The sequence below is a fragment of the Fukomys damarensis genome, unplaced genomic scaffold (assembly GCF_012274545.1).
Source record: "Fukomys damarensis isolate Sample0158 unplaced genomic scaffold, DMR_v1.0_HiC HiC_scaffold_16, whole genome shotgun sequence".
NCBI lineage: Eukaryota > Metazoa > Chordata > Mammalia > Rodentia > Bathyergidae > Fukomys > Fukomys damarensis.
The window spans coordinates 87,189,464-87,212,556 of NW_022900928.1; the positions used below are offsets into that span (position 1 = coordinate 87,189,464).

Genomic DNA, 23,093 nt, shown 5'->3' on the forward strand with positions numbered 1-23,093 from the left:
CACACACACACACACCATGTATGTATGTGTCATCAACAGAAAGATATTAAAAGTAGGTGAAATCATGAAAAAAGAAGACAATTGTTAAGAATCAGGACTGTTTGCCTTAAAGAAAAGACAGAAGAGACCTGAAACAGAGATGAGAGAAGTTAGATGAAATGCAGCCAAGAAGGACATCACAGAATCCAAAGCAGAGCTTAAACCGTAAATGGATAAACTTGAAAGAAGTCACATAGTCTGTGCTGCAGAGAGTTAAATGAATAAGAAAAAGGACTTTAGTCTTGGCTCTTAGTAAGTGCTTCATAAACACTTGAATAAATGAGTGAACCAGGTGGGCAAAACCAATCACAGGTCACGTACATTCACCTCACCAAAGTTAAGGCCTTCTACCATTCCACTGAGGCTCAACTCTAGATTCTTACATCATTAGAAGAGCTAGAAATTATTCTCCTGGAGACCCAATCAAAGGAGAGTAAAGAGAAAGGTCCCGGATGAGGTGTGCAGAGCATCTTCACCCCTGAAGTGAGGAACCCTCCTTATGTAATCACAGGGCTGCATCTGCTCCAGAAAGGCTGCTTCAGGACAGCAGTGTCTGTCTCCTGACGCTCATGGTGCTCTGTAAGTAGAAAATACTTCTATATCAGTATCTTTAGTAAGTTCAAGTGGAAACTTTGAAAACAAGGGGAAATAAATTTTAAAAGCAAAGCAAAACTAAATTATAAGATTAATGACTTGGAAAGAGGGAAAGACCCTGGACCGTGGCACACCAGGGTGAACCTGTGGCAGGGACTCTAACTGGGCATCCCAGTCACCTAGTTCCAAAAATATTCTGCAAAGATTCTGGTGCATTAAGAATCTACCCAGACAAGGATATGTCCTTCTGTGGGTGCCCACTCCAACCACTCCACCACCATCAGATATTGGGCCACTCTGGGCTCCTACAATGACTACATCTGCCTGTGCAACTAACTGCCCAGCGTGCCAGGAACAGAAGCCATGTCTCTTCCCTCTTTATCTCTCCAGACCCCACAATCTTGTCAAGACACCTGCTCTCATAATAGTTCAGCCAAAACAGGAGAACAAATAACAGAAGCTCCCCCTGGGAAAACCCCATCTTTGTGGTTTCACCATGTTAGCTACGGAAGCCAAAACAATCAGCTCACTGGTAGAAGCCTATCCTATGCTACCATCTTTCCTAAACTTCAAATATTTTGGTGTTTACCAATAATTTATGTGGCTTCTGTAGGGGTCAGGCAAATCAGGGGATATAGTCATTAAGCACAGACAGAATAGCAGAGCAGACATTACCAGGAGACCTTAACTGAACTGTTCTTAGCACTGAGCTAATAAACTCTCTTTCTACCATAATTCCCACTTCTCTACTTCCAGAAAGAACATGGAGACATTAGTAATCCAACAAATGACCTCAGGCTAATTAAATCAATAGTCCCTGCAAATTAGGTTTTTAAATGAAAGTGTTTTAAAGACCTTTAAAGAAACTGGGATTCATTCCTATGGGGGATAACATTTGAGGACAAATTAGCAAGAAGGAAAGAAAAGAAGAAAGAAACAAAATCATCCTCAGCTGTCTAAAAAGTCAACTACCGTTTGAAAATACTAAACTGTGAAGACTATTCTATCCCACTGAACATGCTCAAGTGCCTTCTTGAGAGTTATCATCAACCATGCCATACTCAACACAACACAAGCAAGCGTGTCCATCTCTTCTCTTCATATTAAATATGCATACGTGTGTTTGAGTTTCTCCAACCCCGTTATGGAGAGTATGCAATGGTGCATCTCACAGACACAAAGGAAAAACATGGTAGGCTTCCCTGTCGAATTGGAGCCAGGGTGAATGCTCTCCAATGTGTCTGAACTTGAGCATGTCCTCTGCCCAGTCTAGGCTGTAATTTTTTCCTAATGTGGGAACAATAGCTGCACTATAGTTAGTTCTAGAGATATTTTGTACAGATTTAAAACAATCTAAAAGAAAGGTAATAGATTTTTCAGGATTCCAAAAGCAATTTTTTTTCACAGCATTACATCTCAAAATCATTGCTTCTTTACAGTCCTATCAGCCAAGAGATGGTACTATAGCTTGAATATGTGTGCTCCTCCAAAATTCATATACTGGAGCTTAAACTTTAAGGTGATGGTACAAAGAGATGGGGCTTCATGGTGAAGATGAAGCCCCTATGGAAAAAGTTTCAGAGAACTGCTAGGCCCACCCACCCCCTCTGCCATGTGAGAGGGACACAACATTGCCCTTTGAAGTACTCAGCAAGAGACACTGTCTACAAAGCAGGGAGTACCTTCACCAGACACTAAATGCACTGGGACCTTGAATATGGACTTCCCAGGCCCAGAACTGTGAGAAGTAAGTTTCTATCATTTATAAATGACCTAGTCTAATGCATTCTGTTTTAGCACCTGAAGGGACTAAGACAAATGACTGTGACTTAGGTCCCATCAGGGTTGGTTCATTTATACTCCATGTTAGCCTCTCACCCTGGCTTCACCTCCACTGAGCAGTGTGTGTGACCCATACTTCCCATGTTGGATTAAGTGCTATTTAAAAATGTATTCTAAAAGATGACACAAGGGAGGAAAACATGATTCAGCATTTAATAGAATGTTATTGGGCTGGGTGTGGTGGCACATGCCTATAATCCCAGCAGGGAGGCTGAGGCAGGAGAATTGCTGTGAGTTTGAGACCAGCCTGGGCTACATAGTGAATTCCAGGTCAGCCTCAACTACATAGTGAGACCCTGTCTCAAACAAACAAACAAAAAAAATGTTTTTGGGTCTCCAGAAAGGGATAGAACAGGACAGCCGAAACAAATGTTACATTCATCCTCAGAGAAAGCCACTAACCTCAAAACAGGCACCGTGGGACAGAGACGGGGGAAAATCTAAGAAACTCTTCTCATATGTCCTTGCCAGTGCTCTTCATGGCACAGAAGACAGTACTGTGTGACACACCTGGGTTTCCTATCTCTGCATCAAAGCTGGTGCAGAAAAGTCTGACACTGGAGGTGAAGATATTTCATGGTTACACTAACCAATGCTACTCAGAGTTTCTTTTTCAGACTCACACAGAGTGATACATCTAAATAAGGCTAACATAAACAGAAAGCTAAATTTCACTAAATAGAAAGCTCTAGTAAAGAATAATATCACTGTTTAATTGGCAGATTACTTTCTTAGTGAGACAGAAAATAAGCTTCTTATGGCATAAGGTGACTTGAATCCAATGAAATATCACGCAGTTGGAGAGACACACACAGAGATGAATTTCAGTCTTCATGCAGGCCATGCTTCAGGTTAAAGGATTTGTTTATATGTGGAAAGTAATTTGTAGTTACCCAAAATAGTAATAGACAGCATTATGCCCGTCTTGGTTACTTTTTCATTGCTGGCACACAATACCCAACACACACAACTTAAAGAGGAGGTTTATTTTGGTTTACAGTTTCAGTCCATAGTTGGCTGGCTCCACGGCATAATCCTTCCATAATGGAAGGGTCTAGGCAGAGGAAAGCTGCTCACAGCATGGAAGACAGGAAGCAAAGAGAAAAGGAAGTTGCTGAAGAGAGAGACAAATCCTCCCAGGTCATGCCCCCAGTGACCCGCCTCTGACCCAGTGATAGCTCTTATCGGCCAATCACCTTCTGAAAGCCCCACCTCGGAGTTCATGAAGCTTTGCGGGACATCCAGATCCAAACCGTAATAGTGTTCCCTCTGATTCCTGGACTTCAGAGACCGTTTGAAGTTATGATAAAAGTCAGGTTCACCATTGGATAATAGAATTGCTGCTATTAAGGATATTCAAGAGTTGTAAGAAAAGAAATCAAACCTCCTCCTAAGCAAGGGCAAAGCCAGGAGAATTGCTGCACATTCCATTTGATAGGGACAAAGTTTGTTTGGAGGTACAAGTTTCAGTCTTTGTGTTTTCTTCAAAACAGTCTCATGGCCTCATACATATCACAAAATGGAGAATGGCTTTAAAGGACTCTCCTGACACTCTTTTCTCCTCTCAGACCATTACAAAAATCCTCCAGCAAGCCCAGGGACAAAGAGGTCAAAATCACTCCTCTTCACAGATCTTCAATTGCTGACCATTGCACAAATCCTAAAGCTAAAGAAATATGCCATGCATGAAACGTTCTCACTTGTCGTGAATGACCTGATAGCCATTTCCTGAAAGGCAGCTGGGCATTCATTAAAATTATATCCCAAAGATACCTACCAACTGCCCATATTCATTTTCTGGTATGACAGATTATCTCAAATTTGGTGGTTTAAAACAATACAAATGTATTCTCATACATCTCTGGAGCTTGGAAGTCTACACCTGGACCCCTTGTCTAGAACCTGTCTCTTTCTACCACTTCTAGACCTATGTTCCTTGCGGTCTTTAGCTTATGACTTCTTCCTTTATCTTCAAAGTCAGCAGTGGAGCATTTGGCTTTGTTCACCATTTGGCTCTCCCTTCTGTCCCCAGTTCTCCTTCTGTTCCTCTTATAAGGACACTTGTATTTTTATTTAGGGGCCATCTATAAAATCCAAGATAATCTCCCCAACTCAAGACCCATAAATTAAACACACCTGCAATGTGCCTTTTGCAATGTAAGATAATAATCACACGTCCAGCAGTGAGGGCCTGAATATCTGTGGGAGCCATTGCTTAAACCAGCTGCACTTCCCTATGAGACTGTAGACTTTCAAGGGCTAAGAACTCTGCAGATTTGTGCAGCACCTGCTAATATTGATAGTGTATGGCAGAGTTTGGCAAATGAATAAATTTACTTACCTATCCGTATTTCTTATACTAACTACTATCACTTTTCAGTCTCCATGGCTAGTGCTTCATTTTTTATGCAAATATAACGATGGCTTTGTACTATGTTTTTGCAAAAGCATTTATAAAAATGTTGGGGAGGCAGTTATTTTTATCTCAGAGTTTCCTTCAAACTCTCTGACTTTCAGTGGGTTACAGAATAGGGATTTATTGTTTCTGTTTCCATCGATCTTCTTTGTTTTTTCCATTCATCCTATAAATTTGCTCAAAACACCTGGCCCAGGGTCACCAGGCCCTGGTGGAGAAGCTCTGTCCCAGTCATGTGGCTTCACCAATCAGAACAGCCTGTGTCATATTTCAGTAGCTAGCCAGTTTAATCATCCCTTCTGTCGGGAAAGTTGGGCTTGTGGATAAATCAAAGCAGCTTTGCAACAAAAGTCAGGGCCAGACTAACTTCCTGGGAGGAATTTTACTTTGCAAATATATCGCTTTCTCGGTCATAAACAAGGTCACCAACAGCACCTTTCACCTTGACAAGAAACTTAAAATTTCAAAAGGAAAAATTGCCCTACAGCTAAGAGAAATCATAGCTCATCTCACAGTCTTTTTTTAAAAAAAAAAAATAATAATTTCTCCATCATAAATTTGTCCTGGTTAACCCAAGAAGACTTATGGTCTGTGATTTGTGTGAGCAAACATCTTAAATCTCACTGCTAACTACAAGTCCTTAAATCTAACTATTTTTGCCAGCAAGGGGGGAAACTGGAAAGCTCAGACTTTACAGACATTTCTCCTAGCTCTGGCATTCCCAAGCAGGGCCTGTCAGTGTGATGTTGTCACCTTTGATTACTTTGTTTGGACACAGAATGTAAAGAATTAGGACCCCATTCATCCTGAGCCAGTCAGCAGAGGAGGACAGCAAAGGTTAAGGAGAGGCAAGGTGCAGAGTTAGGTACAGGTGTGGAGAATTATCTGGAACAGAAAAACAAGTGAGCAGGATGCATTTTCCAAAAATACTCAGAGCAGTACTTCCAGCCCCAGTGCTCCTCAAAATTTCACCCCTTCCCATCAAGAGGCGGCTTCTAGCTACTTTGAATCTGGGCAGGACTGGTGACTGCTTCAATGGACAGGATCCATAATGATGCCCTGATGTCCAAAGCTGTGTTAGTCTGTTTGTTATTACTGTGATAAAATACCCAAGGCAGCTACTGTTGAAGAAATGAGGTTCAGGGTTCTAGAGACTCAGGGCTTGGCACCAGCATCAGCTTTGCCATGATGAAAGCCCATGGTGACCACATTAGCAGGAGTGCATAAAAGGGAATGATCACATCACCAGGCAAGAAGACATTCAGGGATCAGGCTCAGGCTTCTCCAACCACCTGAGAGCTCAGGGGTCCCATGAAGGCTGCATTCATCCGTCCAAGGGAGCTGCCCCCAAAATCTAAGGGCCTCCTACCAGCTTCCCTTCTTCAAAGTCCCACACTATCATCCACCAGCTCCTAACACAGGAACCTTTGGAGATGCCGAAATCATATCCAAACCATGGTGAGGGCTGTGTCATAAAAGGCACATTTCCTCAGTCTTCTCAAGCACAGGTTGTACATGGCCTTAAAACCCAACCACCATAATGTTCTTAATTCTAGACTACTTGGAATGTGTTTCAGCCAACACCCAGCATCATCTCCAGAGTGACTGAGGCACTAAGTGAACAAGAGAGTGAGTGGGCTCTGTCCTCTAAGCTCCCTGAGCTGGTGCTGAATGGAGTGCACACACACCACCCCGCCAACTCCTGCACAAATCTCAGGTCTGTGAGTAATTTAAATGGTCAGCTTTTAAGGCAATAAATTTTAGGGGAATTTTCCAGACATGCAAATGGAACAGTAAGAAGGCTAGAAACCAAGAGCCCAAAGGAAGGCAGATGGGCAGAACAAGCTGGGACACAGAGCCAAGAAGGACATGGAGTGGTGGGCCAACTCTGATTTGGGAAGATGGAGGGACTGGTAAATGTTATGAGGTCAAGAATCTGCTTCTCTTTCTCCAGTAGTAGGAAAAATCATTTTCATGCTGAACATCTGACTTCCTACTCAAATGGAGGTACCAAAACTGCACAGGAGTCACAGCTATCAGGCCTGACCCAAGGAGTCCAGGACATGCCCGTACTTTTAAGATTGTAACTTCTGTAAATTAAACATTTGTAATTGTCCTATAAAACTCACTGATGCCTGAAATTACAACACACACTATCAGGACACTCTGAATTTCAGTTTCAGGATGTTGAGAATGTGGCTTAGAGCTCAAAAGTTCCTTTCGTTTTTTTTGGTGCTGGGGATGGAACTCGAGTCCTTGTGCTTGCGAGGCAGGCAGCAGAACCACTGAGCTAAATCCCCAGCCCAAAAGTTCCATTCTTTCATCTGCTAGTGGGAATTACCATATCTGGCTCCCAGTGAGGCCCAACCCTGGGTTTGGCTTTGATGGAGTATGAAGGGTCATTTTGAAGACTCTAAAGACACACTAAGTTTAGTTCCAATCCTCACCATCCATGACTAGACTTTAACCCTGAAATGTAGACCCTTTTCTCAGAAGTCCTTATGGCTCATGAATTTGCCACATGAACTGAGACAAGAGAAACAAAGGAAGGAGAAGTCTGGGCTGTGGCTTCCAGAGGCAGTGGGAGGCAGTGCACTGGGCCCCTCTTCCCTTGAAGAGCTTGCTGCACAGGAAGAATGGATCTCACTAGGCAGTGTGACAGCACAGGATTATAATCATACAGCATCATAATGTGCGTGTCTTTGAATGACAACTGTCAGGGGCCTTCCTGGCTCTCCAGAGTCTGACTCTCCCTAGAACCTGGCACCCCCCTCAAGCCATGAAACCTCACAAAATTTTGCATGGTTCCTAGGAATTCACAGCCCTCTAACGTTCACCATAAGTAGCACAGAACCTCAAAGGACAGCAAAGAAAATGCTGCTACAGGATGTCTCCAGAGAATGGGTTACAGCAGGTGGGACTGGAGAGGGAATCCTCACTCTGTCTCTGTGATCATCTTTGACCATGGCTGACGCTCCAGTTATCTTCTTCAGGAACCAAGAGAAGCAGGATGTAGGTGACAATACCCACATAATTTCCTGAAGACCTGAGAATAAACTAAGCTCCCTGGATGGGAAGCTGGAACATGGAGCTTCCCTGAGCTCTTGCACCTGGAACTCACATATCCATTAAAGCCAGGAAAGTATGCTCATAGAGTAGCTGTAAGAAATACTGGTCCCACTTGAGACCTGGGTCAGAGTGACTCTTGAGTTCACCCAGAGTGTCTTTCCCTTTCTTACTCCTGAGCTACAGGCAGGGACCAAAGAAGACCAGCCTATCCCCTTCCCCTGCCCTCAGCACTAGACAGTGTAGACAGCAGGAAGGAATCAGGCTGAATAACACTGGGACTGCTGACCTCAAGCCACCAAATTTTGTCCCCTGAATCTGAGCAAACAAGTGCTGTGCATGTGTGTGTGTGGTGTGTGTGTGTGTGTGTGTGTGTGTGTGTGTGTTGAGGACAAGTTGGAGGACTAGTCAGGTCTTTTGGAAATGATACTCCTAGGAGAATCCAGGTCAACCAGAGGGGACATGGCAATATCTTTTGAGATTTCCAGTTAATCAGGAATTTGTGATGATCTCTGGCTGAAATATTTAGAACTAACAGGGAAAAGAAAAATTTGGAGAGGTGAACTTTCTCTTTTGCACCATGAAAGTAAGACTCTGCTAAGAGTCAGGTGGACTACAAGAGTTTAGATTGTTATTAAAGATACCATGTGCATCTGATACCTGTCCTTGCATTGTCCTAAGGCAAAACGTAGAATTTGGAATTTTAGAATCAATGCACTAAATTAAGATGAGTAACAAGGACACCTTATAGAAGATGAGTTGGAATTTTAACCAAACCAACTGATTCTGAAGGAAATGACCTTGTATCATGTGTCCTGGAGACCCAGTAAACTCTGCAGGAAGGCAGGGATAAGATGACAACTCCCCGTCAACTTCACAGCAGAGGCTACTTCGTGGCTGAATGAAACACAACTGTACGGGGGAGTGAGAGTTAATAAAGGACTTCTTCCCACCTATGAGCTCTGTCCACGAAACAAATGTACCTCCAACACCCTAGGGGTCTTCAGAGGCCAACAGTTCACTTGTCTTCTGTCTTTTCAAGTCATAGAAAAATTGCTACACTTATTAAAGTTCATAGAGTTGGCCTCACATTGATTTATGCTCCAAGTTTGCACTTCCTGGGGTTCTTCTGCTGGTCAGAGAGCCCTGGACTCGACACAGGGGAGCAGAACAAGATCGATGGACATCATCTCATGAAGAGGAGGGGGGAAAGGGGACAAAGGACAAGGGAGACGGGGGGTGGACAGGAGTTCTGGATGTAGATCCCAGCTACTTCTGTTGAATCTCTAAACCACCTCAGGAATAAATGTCCCGGCGTCCTCTCCAAACACCTTGTGTCATTAACCCAGTTTTCCATCTGACTAGTGGCGGCTTCAGACCCCAGTGGGATCTGAGAGTTCTGGGACCTGAGACCTCATCAACTTAGCCAGGAAGTTCTGTGCCTAGATGGCAGCAGGAACCTGCTCCCCAGCTCAGCCTCTGCTGGTCCTTGCTGGGACTGGGCCTCTCAGCCTGTAATGCAGATACTGTGAATGAACAATTCAATGATATAGTGCTTGATTTAGATGCTGGGTCATCCTTTAAAGCAGTTAAAATTGTTTTTTTTAATTTTATATGTGCCTTCCTTTATGGCATTTCCAATATTTTTTGTTTTTTATTATTACACACCTGGGTTTCTGTCTAAAATCCTATTGCTTCTGCCTAAAGAACATCCTTCAACATTTCTTATACTGAAATCTCTCCATTTCCGCCTTTCAGTTTTGGAAGTTTTTGCAAGGTACAGAAAGCTACATTGGCAGGTTAAATTTTCCAGCTAGCATTGCTTACATGCCACTCCATGATCTTCTGGCTCACAATGGGTATCAGTCTGCTCTGAATGCTATAACAAAACAAGGTGTGGAGGTTGGAAGTCCCAGATCAAAGTGCTGGCTGCACAACGAGGTCTCTCTCCCTGACATGCAGAGGACAATCTGGTCACTGCATGATCACACGGTCTCCCCCTGCTCACACAAGGAGTTGTGTCTCTTCCTTTTCTCATGAGAACACCAGTCTTGTCGCGTTAGGGTTCCACCTTTGCACCCTCATTGAACCTTGATCACCTCTTTACATCGTTCTGTAGGACCCACCTCTGCATACTGTCACACTGAGAGTTAGGGCTTCAACATGAGCCTTTGGGGGGAAGATGATTGAGTCCCTAGCCCTCAATTTCTGATGAATGTCTGCTGTGATGTTTAGGTGTGCAATGAGTCTCTATTTCTCTGCCTTTGGTCTTTAGCAGTTTGAACACGCTGTGTGGGTGTGGGTTTGGGGTATCTCTTATGTGGTTTTCTCAGAGCCCCTTGGATCTGTGATTTGGTATCCACCATTAGTTTTGGAAAATTCTTGGCCATCATCTCTTCAAAGATGTGTTCTGCCCCATTTTCTCTATACTTTATTTTCAGAATCTGGTTACACATATCTCGTGCCAGTTCATGATGTCCCAAAACCTGAGCATTCTATCCTGTTTTCTCTCTCTCTGTTGGATTATTGACCTGTATTAATCTCATTCATCTTTCCCATTCACCTCATTGGGTCAACCTGCACACAAGCCCCTTGAACAACTCCATCTGATTATTTCCCAAGTTTTCCATCTATCTAGTGAGATTACCTCCCTGATCAGGCACATGGACCACATTTTCCTTCAGAAACTTGACCGTGCTGTTAATGACTATTTTAAATACCCTATCTGGTAGTTTCAACATCTGTGTCATTTATGAACTTGGTTCTGTCAGTTCTGTTTCTTAGTAGTATGCTGCTATTTCCTGTTTGTTTATGCTTCATTGTATTCTTCTATCACTGGGACAAATATCCCATACCCAGACTGAAAAGGAGGAAGAATTTAGTTTGACTCACTGATTAGGGGATTCAGTCCATTGTCAGCTGGCTCCAAGGGGGAAAAAAAACATCAAGGTGGAAAGGCCTGGCAAAGGAAAGCTGCTCATTTCATGGCAGACAGGAAGCAGAGAAGGAAGGGAGGAGCCAGGGAGAGAGAGAGACCCTCTAACAGGCACTCCCAGCGAGTGACCTGCCTCCTCCAACCAGCCCCACCTCCTAACAGAACATGAAGCTATGAATTCATCAGGTGGACCTGTCCTGCTCCCAGCTGTGAAAGTCTGCAACACTCTGAGCCAGGGTGGATTCCAGGGCTCTTGCTCTCCCTTATTTTCAGATAGAAAGGGTCCTCACCAGTGTCATCACTGGGGTGATAGCGTTGCTGTGGAATGGGGTCATATAATCCAGGCTCTTGTGTACGACAAAGAACGAATTGCCAGGTGTGCACCCAGTAGTAAGTAGCGAGCACCTCCATTGATTGAAGATCATAAGAAGTTGTGCTCAGGCAAGTCCATGCAAACCAAAGATGTAGGACAGACCAAGAAAGGTGCCAGGCACATGGCATGTGCTGAGAAAAGGCACAGCATGTGGTAGCCGCAACACATGGGTAAAATTAGTCTTTTGAATTTTGGGCGGAGGGTGAAGGTTGAGACAAGGTTTCACTATGTAGTTGAGACTGACCTGGAACTCACTATGTAGCCCAGGCTAGTCATTAACTCACAGTGATCCTCCTGCCTCAGCCTCCCAACTGCTGGGATTACAGGTGTGCACCACCACACCCGGCTTAGTCTTTTGAAATTTAAAGGTAAGGTATCTCCCCTCTTAGGTGCCTCCTCCTGAATCTCTAGGTGTGATTGACAGGAATGACTGACAGGCACCATGTGATCTCAGGGGCTCGCTCCAGGTGCATGCTCTTCCCAGAATTCACTCTGATCTTAATTAGCATATGACAGGTAGGACATTTTTATGAACCTGTAATAAGATTGGAGTAGGGTGAAGGTGATCCAAGATCAAGCTAGGAGATCCAACTGCACACTAGGCAATCTCCCCAGCTTTTGTTATTTTGTTTCCTATCTCTCTTAGTACAACAGAAGGCTGGATGACCCTACAATGCTGCTTAAATGTGAAAGGATGCAAGCAAGGGACGTCCTCAGCTCCGTAGGGTTCACTGCTTTTCCTTCTGAGATTTAATGCTTCTGACCCACAGAGGAAACTGGCTAGGAGGATCTGAGGCTCCATGGCCATGCAGAGCTTCTGCTTTCCTGGTTTTCTTAGGGTTCCCCCTGTCTTATTTGTGGGCACCACTGTGGGTTAGTGGAGCAGAGTCCACAAGAGGGTGCAAGAGGGTGCAAGTCCCTGCAGCCCCTGGGACGTCAGATTTCCCAGTTTGAGTCAGCTCCTTCTGACTCCCTCCTTTGGTGTCTGGTAGCACAGCCCAAGGCAAACCAGTGCTCTCATCACCTTTTAGATATTCATATCTTTCCCTGAGCCCTCAGGCCAGTGAGTTGCCCTGTGGCCTCTCCTTTTTAATGAATTCAAGGAACATTGAAGCTTATCAATTAACTTCTTTGCTGTTGGAAAATAATTCCAACAAAGTACTTCTTTGTTGTTGTGGGAATAATGTTCTTTCCCACTTTCTATATCCTAAGCAAAAGCTGGGACAGCCTTTGTGAAAAATCATGACTGGAGAAATAATCTTCATTGCAACTTATAATAGCAAAAATAGGGTACAGACTTAGGTGGCTATCAAAAGGGAAAAAACTAAGTGAGTCATGATAAACATCTGCACCCTGGAAAGCTAAACCATATAGAAAAGATTAAGATAGAACTCCGTGTACTGGCAGAGAAAGAAGCTATACTGAATAATAACAGAATAAAATGGCACACAGGAAGTGTGGATAACCCTACTTAAGGAAAAGAAGAAGAATGCTGTGTTTGTGGATGGATCGGTCAATTTGTTATGTGTGTGGAAACTCATCTGTTAGGAAATATTCTGAAATATTAGCACTCCCGTCATTTCTGCTGTATAATGCTTGTCTTGAGAACACATCATTGTTCCGATCTGCTTGATGTATTAGGGAACATTCTGAGCATAATGAGAATTTTTTGTTTGCTTATGTTGTGAGTTTTGTCCACCTCGTGTGCTGAAGTGCCACCCACCTGCCCCTGCTGTCACAGCAGATAATGCCCCCTCTGCCACCCACGATCGTGTACAGCTGAGACCTTTCTGACACACGCATCCACAAGCGAAATTCGAAACATTTTCAAGGTCAAGTGCCACAGTGACTGTGGGACTTATGCCTTTCTGAGCCATTAATGTGTACAACCGAGCTACTATTTTTATTAGGGGCTGATATTTTCTAATATATATCATTGACATTTTTGAGTGTTGTTTCTCTAACCTATTTCTCACATAAGCACTGTGGTTTTTATTGCATTGCTTTGCATAAAATTGTAAATTTTTAGGAAAGTCCGTGTTACATTATCACAGAATTGACTATAGATTCTGGGACTGAATTAAGAAAGTGAACAGGTCTACATCTTTGTTACACAAGTGCTGTTATATAGCAAAATAGAAACAAGTCAAAAGCATCTGATAAACAAGAGTGTCATCACACAGCTGTCTTCTGCTCAAGTGGCAGCCTAGCCCCACACATACACAAATGTCCCCCTGCATTGTGCTTTGGGGAAACTCCATGCATTGGGGTGCTCCAGGTCCTCCTCTTAGGGACTGATAACACCGATTCACATGTTAAAGCCTCTATGCAGTTCGTGTCAATAAGTTAACCTGAAGTTTCAAGAACTCACATGCCATGCCCACTTGGTTGGTGTGACCCACATGGTATTCCAGGAGAATGGAGCACGGCCCTTGGGCAAAGTTCACCCAATCACCTCCACGGTATTGAATCAGAGGGCAGATGAATGAGAGCTTAGAATATAGGAAGAGTTCATGTGGGTGGGATAAGGAGAGAAGTTGGGAAGATAAGCAGGAAAGGAAGACGGATGGGGATGGTTCCAAGTGGCAGGCTTGGGGTCTTCTTCTGTTTATGTTCTAGAATCCAGTGTCTGGCTCATCAGAGCATCAGGTAGAGGCAGCTTCTGTGCATTTGACTCAAGCTGGAGTCCATTCCTGAGGAGCAATTCAGCAAATTCATGAGTTAGGGTCACCCTCGTGCTTGCTGTCAGATTCAATCATCTGCTTCTTTAACCTGAAAACTCCTGAGTCACCTCTGCCTCTGTCAGTTAACTTGCAAGAATTACATTTATGTATTTCCCAGATGTATTGAGGAGTGGGTGAAAATAAAAATTGTACATATTTGCCATGTACATGGTGAAGTTTTTATACACAGTGTGAAATGACTATCACACTCACATACCCATCACTTCACATTTAAGCTCTATCTTCTCAGTCACTATGCTGGACGTTAGATCCCCAGAACCTGTCTGTCTACAACTGAGCCCTGTGACCAGTGTCACCTCCTTTCCTGCATGAATTTTAAGAGGTAATATATTAGTCAACTTTCTTGTCACTGAAACACAATACCTGACACCCACACCTTAAAAGAAAACAGATTTAATTTGGCTCACGATTTCAAGAGACTCATCCCGGGTGAGCTGATTCCAAGGCTGGAGCACCACAGTGAAAGGGCATGGCAGAGTAAAGCTGCTCAGTTCATGGTTGCCAGGAAGAAGAGCAGGGGAACAGTGCCAGAGAGGAAGGGGCCAGGAACCAGGTATAGTGCACAAGGCCATACTTCCGTGGCCTATCCAGATATACCCAGAAGCTGCTCTACTAATCCTTTAAGTGTTTCTTCATGCAAGAAAGTTGTCATTTCAGTATTATGGGTCATAGGCAAGCTCCCTGTGGAGCTCGCCTATACACACTTTCAGAGCACGATCTGGAAGGGGCCAGGAACCAGGTATAGTGCACAAGGCCATACTTCCGTGGCCTATCCAGATATACCCAGAAGCTGCTCTACTAATCCTTTAAGTGTTTCTTCATGCAAGAAAGTTGTCATTTCAGTATTATGGGTCATAGGCAAGCTCCCTGTGGAGCTCGCCTATACACACTTTCACAGAGCATGATCCAAGGTTTTTTCTAGCACTTTATGAAATGATTACCCTTGATAAGAATGCTCTAAGCAGAATCTTGCAAAAAGACACCTATGGTAAATAGTGTGAAATTGGGCACAGCAGCCCCACAAAGAAGAAAGAAGGCAGCATTCTTCAAAAGGACCAAACACAACGGGAGGGTGGTCAGCACTCTCCCAGCCTGCCCTGTCCACAGTTGAAGCTGAGAGGCTCTTTAATTGTGCTTAGGGACCCAAGAATCTAGAGTTAAACCTTCTCCAAAGAAATATGTGCCCTGTGTGGACTACGTAAGCCTAAGTAATTTTTACAGCTTCCGATGCTTTGCTTCGGGGAACACATTCAACCATGGGAAATACTGCCCCATCCTTAACCAGAAAAATGAATGGAAATCCCATACGTACAACCTATTGGAAATAGGTTTGCTAGCTGTTCTCAGGAGAATTCTGGGGAAGCGTTGTCCACATCAAGATATTTCAGAAGGAAATGGCCTGTATTTATTAGAATCTTGCCTCTATGCAGCCCTTTTGGCACATGTGTCAAAATACCGCTAACCAGATGATTCCAGCGAGTGGACAAATGTGATGGTTAATACTGGTTAATTTAATTGGCTTGAGAGATGCCTAATGAGTAAAGCAACATTTGTGATGTGTCTGGGAGGAACAGAGGGGTGTGACCTTAAAGATTTTAACTGGTCTCTGGCCCCCTCTCCGGCTCTTCTCCTGCTCTGTTTCTCAGATGTCATGAGTTGAGCTGCTTTCCTACACTACACACTTCTGCTGTGCTTCTGATTGAAGCCAGCTGACCATGGCCTAAAACTTCTGACAACCTGAACCAAACTAAACCTCTCCTTCAAATTAAAATTAAAATTTGTATATGTCAAGTGTTTTGTGCCAACAATAAAAAAGAAACTAACTCAGAAAGTTGGTACCAGAAATGGGGTTATTGCTGTGACTATAACTGACCATGCAGTCAAAAGCCTGCAGAACTGGTTTGCAGAAACAATTTGGAAAAGCTTGGAGATTTGGGCCAGACAGGCCCTAGAATGTGGTATGCAGAAATTGATAGGCAATTTTGGTGGGAACTCAGAAGAACAGAGTGCAGATAGGAGTACAGACAGTAAAGACAGTGCTCATGAAATTTCAGGTGAAAATAACACTCTGTTGGAAAATGGACTAAATATAATGCTTGCTGTATTCTGGCAAAGAATTTGTCTACATTTGTCCATGACCTAAACCACTGTATCAAGGGTAATCATTTCATAAAGTGCTAGAAAAAACCTTGGATCATGCTCTGTGAAAGTGTGTATAGGCGAGCTCCACAGGGAGCTTGCCTGTGACCCATAATACTGAAATGACAACTTTATTGCATGAAGTTAAAGGTGATAGACTAATTGATCTAGGGGAAGAAATTTCTAGGAAGCCAAAACATCAGGGTGTGAGGTGGGTACTGCTAGATGCTATTAGCCAGATTTATAGTGAGAATCAGGAGCAAGAAGCAGAGGTGAAAGATTTTTAAATTTTATCATTTTGCCAGAAGGATATATAAAGTTGGGGCCAAAGAAGGTGTGGTTGCTGCTTTTTATTTTTTTTAAGCCAAGTATCATTCACTGGGACAATAGGAAAGATGACTTGAGGGCATCTCAGGAATTGGTCATATTGTACCCATTGCAAACTCAAGGGTACAAAAATTTAAACTCTTTTGAAAGATTTTCCTTATAGAAGAGAGTTCCAGGGTACCCTGTTCATCCATGGCCCTCTAAGGAAGTGTTACCTGGTGTTCAACCATCCAGGCACTCAGAGGCCATTGCAGCCATGATCCAAGGGGTCTCAGCTACTGCTCATTCAGGCAGAAACCTTAGCATCATCCACCTGATGCCGGTTTTGCAAGTATGCAGAATGCAAGAGTTATGAAGGCATATGGGCTTCTACCCAGATTTCAGAAGAAAGCACGTAAAGTTAGGCAATGCAGTGTAAAAGGGTCAGAATCCCTGCTGGGAGTCCCTGAGAAGGTGATGGAGGAAGCAGTAGTATGAAACCAAAGCTGCAGTGAAAGGCTTAGGAAGTTGGAGATGCCAGGGACATGGAATATCTGCCAAGAAAAGCTGCAGCAGCACCAGAACCAGCCCAAGAAAGAAGCCTTGTGCACTACAGCGAGCAAGTCCCTGGGATTGAGGCTGCCAAGCCCTTTGAAACTCACATCATGCCACCATGAGCCCTTTAAACTGGACATGGAGCTACAGGTTTTTTTTGCCCTGCTGGGTTTTGGTCTTGTTTTGGTCCAATTTTTTTCATTCCTCTATTTCTCCCTTTAAAATGGGACTATTCATCTATGCCACTGTATCCTGGGAACATGCAACATGCTTTTTTTTAATTTTACAGAGATTCACTGCTAAGAGTTTACTTTTTGCCCCAGAGGAGACTTTGGCTTCGACTTTTGAGCAATTCTAGAACTGCTGAGACTTTAAGGGAAGGGATTATTGTGTGTTCATGTACACAGGATAGTTATATCATTAGGTTGAATTGGTTATTACCTCTATATGGAGATTAAGTAGGGTTTAAGGGGATATGTTTAAGTACCAAGTTGACAAGGGGCAAAATGTGATGATTAATCTTTATTGTTAAATTGACTGGCTTGAGAGACACCTAGGAGATTAGTAAAGCATTCTTTTCGGTTGTCTGGGTGGGTCATAGGGGTGTGACCTTGGGCACTCTATCTGGTCTCCAGCCCCTCCCTTTCAGACTTTTTCCCTGTCTCTCTGCTTCCTTGCTGCCACCGGGTGGACAGCTTTCCTCTGAGATGCTGTTCTGTAATTTTCCTGAAATCATGGACTGAAACTTCTGAAACCATGTGCCAAAATATACCTTTTCTCCGTTAAGTTGCATATGTCAATTATGTTGTCCCAATAATGGAAAAGTGACCAATGCAACTCTGTCATTATTCTCTGGCCAGTACTACAAACCTTCAACTAGAGCTGGCGGTCAGCAGATGTTGACCAAATAAACACATGAAAGCTGCATCAACATACTACCATATCCTCACAGATTGTACCACTGTCCATTAAAAACAATTTGGTCCCCTCTCTGCAGCGTCCTCCATAAAACCTACCGAGCACAAAAAAGAGCACCACTTGGAGAGTAAGTCAGGTTAGAGGACAGTTTGGGAATGGCATTTTAGTTTGATCTCAGAAGTCCACAATGTATCATTTGTCGTTGACCACACAAAAGAAGCAGTGCAGGATTATTATCACCATCACATATTCTAACACCATTCAAACTAGGGCGATCGCATCTCTGCCTTGTGTTATGTTTGTGACCTTAGAAAATCCACTTCACCCTTAAGTATCAATGTTCTTACCACAGAGTGTGAATGAAAACAGGACCCACCTCACGAGATTGATGCCGGGATGGGGTAAGCTGGTGCTTAAACACTTAGGAAAGTATCTGCCACGTGGGAGATGCTTAGTACACCTCAGTAATCATCAAAAAGTGTCTAGTGATTGAGCGGCCAACTGCTTTTCCATGCACCTTCATTAATCCAGTTTTGCAAATGATAATTAGACCTTTCCACTAATTATACTCTTCCCCAAAGAAAAGAAATGACATGCTCAAAATAACAATTGTTTTTATAATATTAATTGTTTGCAAGGTACCAGGACATCATTTTGATTTACAAATATTATTATTCATCTCCATAACAGCCCTACAAGATAAGATTCATCATAGTATTTATGTTTCAGATGAGGAAACCCAAGAACAGAGAAATGGAATCATTTTCCCAAGGTCACATAGCTAAGAAGCAGCAGAGAGAAGAAGACAGCACAGGCTGTCTGTGAGTTGGGGCTTCTGTTCAGCAACATCAGTTATTTACTTCCACTGACCTGGTAAATTATCCTACACATAGAAGGCATTATTATTTTTCATTACTGAGAAGAAGAAGGAGTGTATATCATTTCCAGGCATCAGCCAAACCATTAGAAAAAATATTCCATCCATCTGTGCCTCAATTCAGTTAGAAAATTTAAAAATTTAAGAATGAAAATAGAAGCACTTAAAATGTTCAATTGCCAAGAATTCTACATGGCTCGAGAAACCCTACAGCTAAAAACAATCTTTGGATCTAATCTTCAATTACAATAGGATAAATTAATTCCCACCAGACTGCAGCAAAATTAAAGTATCCCCACTCATGCCATTATTTTCCAATCTGCTCAACCAAAAGCAAACCAAAACCTGTATGAAAATAATTTCAAATATCTCACTTCTGTGACATCCACTTACATCACAACAGCAATCCCCACCCCTCCCTTCCTCCCTCAGCCCCACTTCTGGATCAGACCAGGAGACCCTGCATATATTAGCCAGCCTTCCCCATTAGTGGGACAAAATATCCAACACCCACAACTTAAGGAGAGAAATTTATTTGGCCCAAGGTTTCAGGAGGTTCAATCCATGTTCTGCTGGCTCCAAGGCAGGAACGTCACGGTGGAAGACATGGCAGAACAAAGCTGCTTAATTTATTGTGGCCAGGAAGCAGATTAGGGAAATAGTGCCAGAGAGGAATGGGCTAGGAACCAGCTATAGTCTCCAAAGCCACACGTCTAAGACCCACCCAGATATAACCAGGGTGTGCTCCACCAACCCCTTGAGCAGCTCTCAAGACCGCCAAGTTAACAATTCAGTTTCACTGTCACAGCACTGTGGTTGCTGTTTTGTTAAATGAGCCCCCCACCAGACCTCTTAACTGCATAATGCAAAAGCTAGGTCCTTACCCTTTGTGGTGTGTAGCACTATCTGGGCACCTGGCACCTACAGAAACCCTACAAGCCTCATATTTATTTTAAAAATAAGATAATTCCAAAATCAAGAAGCCCAGAGATACCCGAAGTCTCTTTATGAGGACAAGTGAACTTTCCAGCAAGAGAAAGGTTAACAGGCCTAAAGATTCCATCCGTGGGTTGAAGGGCAGCAAGCTCAACAGCCCTGGTGGAAAAGCGGCACAACCATGGTGGTGAGGCTAAATCACCTCACCCGCAAGACAGAGGAAATAAGAATTCCCCTCCCCTACGACAGTTGGTATTGACTGTCAGCTTGATTGATGCAGAAACCTAAGAAATTAGCCAAGCATGCTTCTGGGTGTATTGAGGGTGCTTCCGGAGCAGAGATGATTGGCATGTGAGATGGTAAACTGATGGGCTAGACTATCCAGGAGGGTGGAGCTAGGATGGAACCAACCGTGAGGAGGAAGCCCATCCGCATGCACAGGCCTCTGGTTGTCTCAGCCTCCTGGCTGCTGTGCAGTGAGCAGCTGTGCTCCAATTTAACCTTCTGCTATGATGTTCTTTCTCACCTCACAGCAACGAAACATGGACTGAAACCTCTGAAACAGTGAGCCAAAATAAATCTTTCTCTTTTTTGTGTCTGGGGGGTGGTGTAATTGGGGATTGACCTCTGGACTTTTGTACTAAGCCACATCCCCAGCCCTTTCTTGTTTTGCTTTGTTTGTGACGAGATTTTAAATCACTAAGTTACCCAGACTGGGATCAAACTTGCAATCCTCTTGCTTCAGCCTCCCTGAGTGCTGGGACTACAGGCGCGCAAAGCCGCATCAAGATTAAGTGATTCCTCCTGTAAACTGTTATTCTCTCACGTATTTGGTCACAGCCTTGAAAAGCTAACTCACAAACGCACCTCTTACTCTCCCAAGAGGGTTGGGTGGAGTAGGCAGTCAACAATCACAAGAGACTCAGCCTGAGCGTGGTCCATGTTCCATAAATGTCAGCTATTATCATTGCTATTATCTTTAAATCCAGCTCCCCAGACAGGCTCCAGGGCAGAGCTCATTAAGTGGTGTGGACCCCGGTGTGGGATGATGAAAGGATGCAACCAACAGTAAGTGGCAACGTCAGCGGGAAGCTGTGTCACCATCTCCTTGCCTGGGGCTCCTTCTTTTCATCATTGCTTGTGTGGCTTCTAACCACCGATATCACCCAAGCCACAGCCCAGCTCCCATCCTGTCCAGCTGGAAATTGCCTCCCTGGGTTCTTGCAGAGCTGTCCTGCCTGGAAATGAATGGGTGACGCAGCCCCTGAGCACCAGACAGGGCTGGGACAGACCTGCCACGGAGAGAACTGCATGTCCGGAACCTGGCCAGCCTCGGCCCACTGACTCCCTGATGGTGACCATTTGAAGGATGGAGCCAGCCGATAGGGGTCAGATGTCTGATTCCAGAGGAAGCCAGAAACCTCAAATTTTACAAAATAGTCCCTGAAATTTACGTGTTGGCAACTAATTTGTTTTATGTTTTAGATGCTTTGCATACCAAACCTCATTGAACAGGACCCTATTTCAGGAATTAAGTCTACTTAACTAAGCAGACCCCACTTCAAACAAAGCAACTCTTTTTTATTAGTTGAGTAAGAGTCAGATAAGATCTTACTGAGAATTAATAAATATGCTTTAAATCCAGTTTCATTGTTTCCTATGATGTTTTTTCACATTCCCTCATACCTTCCACCAGTTTGCCTTCCAAGTCCCAATCAGAAAAGAAAGCTCAGAAAGTGAGATATTTCCCAAAATAACAGGGTACCCCTCCAGTACCTCGGCGGCAGAACTGTCAGTGAACTGTAGATGTGGAGAAAAGCTTTGCCTTAAAAAGACAGCATTTCCAAAATATTGTAAGCTGCTCCAAAAGTCTGTATTTTAAAACATAATCATTCCCACCCCCCAGTGAACAAAAAAGTAGTGAATTCTTGGGGTGAAGGCAGCCCTGTCTGAACTTCCTGCCTTCACATTTCCTAATAAACTCTATTCAGCTAGAGAGTCCACTTCAATCTGTAACACTGATAGACCAGAAGAACAAAGGGAAAAAATCCTGGGCTAATTTCAAGCCCCAGTGGAAATATTTTTTGACATGAAAAGGGAGTGTACTTAATAGGATGCTAAGAGGCCATTATACACAGAGGGGGTGAGATTTATTTAAATAGGTCACGTATATATGATACCACAAAACCATTGAAACCTCGAAAAAATGTAATGGTTTTGTTGGAAAGCCACTTAAGTGCCTCTGCTGAGTTGAATCTTTGACTTCAATCTCAACTCAAAGCCAAAATCCTGTGATGCTTCTTGTTATTAAGTGAGATTTTCCCCTGGAATTGCCATGCAATTGGCTGGGCAACCTTGTCTCCAAGCTTAGCTCTGAAAGCTTCCTCACCCACACATTTTTAAAAAATGCATCAGTAAGGGCAAAACTCAGCACCTTGTGATCAACAGAGTCCAGAGAATCCAATAACATAAGATACCGGGATGATGAGATGTCTGGGAGAAGCCTGCACAGCCTCCCAGGGCATGGGCATGTAGCTGTAAAACTCAAATGGGTCCTCGTTCTAGCTACAACATGGTGCCAACTAACAGCCCTGGTCCTGTCGGGATAAAGTATTAATATGAACACTGCTATTCCTGTGGCTGGCTAGGACTTCCGGTGTCTTCCAATATTAACTGCTTGATCCATGTAAAATTAGCCACAGAAATGTTGGGGGCATAGGGACTCACTCTCAGTTATGGGTTAGATCTAAAATGTCTCCCAGGAGTCTTATGTGCAGATCATGGGGGTGCTGTTCTCATCAGTAGGTTCATCCTTTGACGACTTCAGTAAAGTGCCGTTAGGCTCCGCCTGGTTGGAGGTGGGCGTGGCCTGCAAGGGTGTCCTGACACCTCCCTTATCTGTCTCTGCCTCCTGGCTGCCATGAGGTGAGCAGCTGTCCTCTGCTAGGCCCCTCAGCTGTGCCATTTCTGCCTTGGAGCCGGCCAAGTGTGAACTCGAATCTCAGACAAAATAAACCTCTCCTTGAAGTCAGAAGTGTTGGGTATTTTGTCCCAGTGATGGAAAAGTAAGTAATACACCCACCATCCTGACACATCCCCAAAGCAAAGTGATCTGCTGCCTTCTCCCCAGTCCCATCAAAGCACCTGATAAATAAGGAAGACTTTATTCAAAACTGTTGCAAGAGAGGAGAGAGGCCTCAGAACTCTGTCTGAGCCCTACTTCCCTGAAATGAGGAACAGTGGGGTTGCAAAGGGTCAGGGCCAGGGGGAAACTACAGGCATCCATGCTCACAGATGGCCTCTACCCAAAGGGAAAGTGAACTCCTCCTATGTCCCAGCAAGATACCCAGGGA

General features: G+C 43.8%; 1 long non-coding RNA gene across 1 annotated transcript; it reads left to right on the top strand.

Moving 5' to 3' along the window:
- The first annotated feature begins 20,241 nt into the window (after positions 1-20,241).
- Positions 20,242-21,237, top strand: LOC117286292. The gene is made up of 3 exons (XR_004517383.1): positions 20,242-20,304; positions 20,730-20,808; positions 20,968-21,237. It is a non-coding gene; the product is annotated as an uncharacterized LOC117286292 (long non-coding RNA).
- The last annotated feature ends 1,856 nt before the right edge of the window (positions 21,238-23,093 follow it).